The following is a 1,279-nucleotide window of genomic DNA, read 5'->3' on the forward strand; positions in this document are numbered from 1 at the left end:
CTCCAAGCCGATAATTTATCGTGATTTTTCTAAGAGGCGAGCATTAAATAATTCCCGAAAATTAGAAAATGAGTGTGTACCATGTTTTTTGAGCTGTTCTTTTGCAGGAATGCTTGGAATATTATTCCTAAACATTTCCCAAAGTTACGCCCACGTAACATCGAGGCATCTACCTCAAACGATTTTCCACCAAAGTGCGGCACACGCCGTGGTGCCATGACGGGCAACATCGCCTAGGAGTTGAATTCCGACTTGAGACTTTGCAGGCAACCATGGCAAAACAATTCCGGGTTCCCCTCCAAATATGGAGGCATTTCATGAAGGGGTCGGCGTCTTGTGATGCACTCACCGAATAAGGGACTATGTGTCCATCGTGGATTTTCGTTGCACCAATTCGACTACGCACACACGAGTTGCTAACCCTCGTTGGGTGTATGAACTAGACCTCAAAAAGATGAAGGCTCCACAACACTTGAAGCCTCGGCACGTCGGACCGATGCCCGCAACTACCCATCTCGGCATTGTGTGACGAAGTCGGCACCTCGACAAGAGGGACTCACGCATCAAGAAATCCGAGTTGGTCCGCGAGGAACTGTCGAAGCCCTTGATGCATCCCCGACAAGTCCTATGTGCCCGGATAAGACCAAGCCAAAGCACCAGCCTGCACCTGGCCACGTGCGACCGGGATTCGGCATGGAAGACGAATCGGTCGAATTGCCCACAACGCCATGGAAAAACGCACCAGCATGCCTGGGACAGCTTGCTGGGGCACTGGGGGAGAGCCCCATGGCATGCCATCCTGACCCACCAAGGTGCATGGGTAGGCAGGCAGCTTCCCCCCTATAGTAGGCTTATATGCAAAAACCCACTCTGCACCACCGGACATCCTTTTCTCTGGGGAGACATACTGGGTTTTTTTAGGCTAGAGGTCGAATTTTGCCCTGATTTTTTGCACACGTGCTCTTAAAAATGGGAGAAGGTGGTCCACGAAGTTTCACGATTTTTCTCCAAGCCGATAATTTATCGTGATTTTTCTAAGCGGCGAGCATTACATAATTCCCGAAAATTAGAAAATGAGTGTGTACCATGTTTTTTGAGCTGTTCTTTTGCAGGAATGCTTGGAATATCATTCCTAAACATTTCCCAAAGTTACGCCCATGTAACATCGAGGCATCTCCCTCCAACGATTTTCCACCAAAGTGCGGCACACGCCCTAGTGCCATGACAGGCAACATCGCCTAGAAGTTGAATTCCGACTTCAGACTTTGCAGGCAACCAT

This window comes from Lupinus angustifolius, chromosome LG14 (assembly GCF_001865875.1).
Source record: "Lupinus angustifolius cultivar Tanjil chromosome LG14, LupAngTanjil_v1.0, whole genome shotgun sequence".
Lineage (NCBI taxonomy): Eukaryota > Viridiplantae > Streptophyta > Magnoliopsida > Fabales > Fabaceae > Lupinus > Lupinus angustifolius.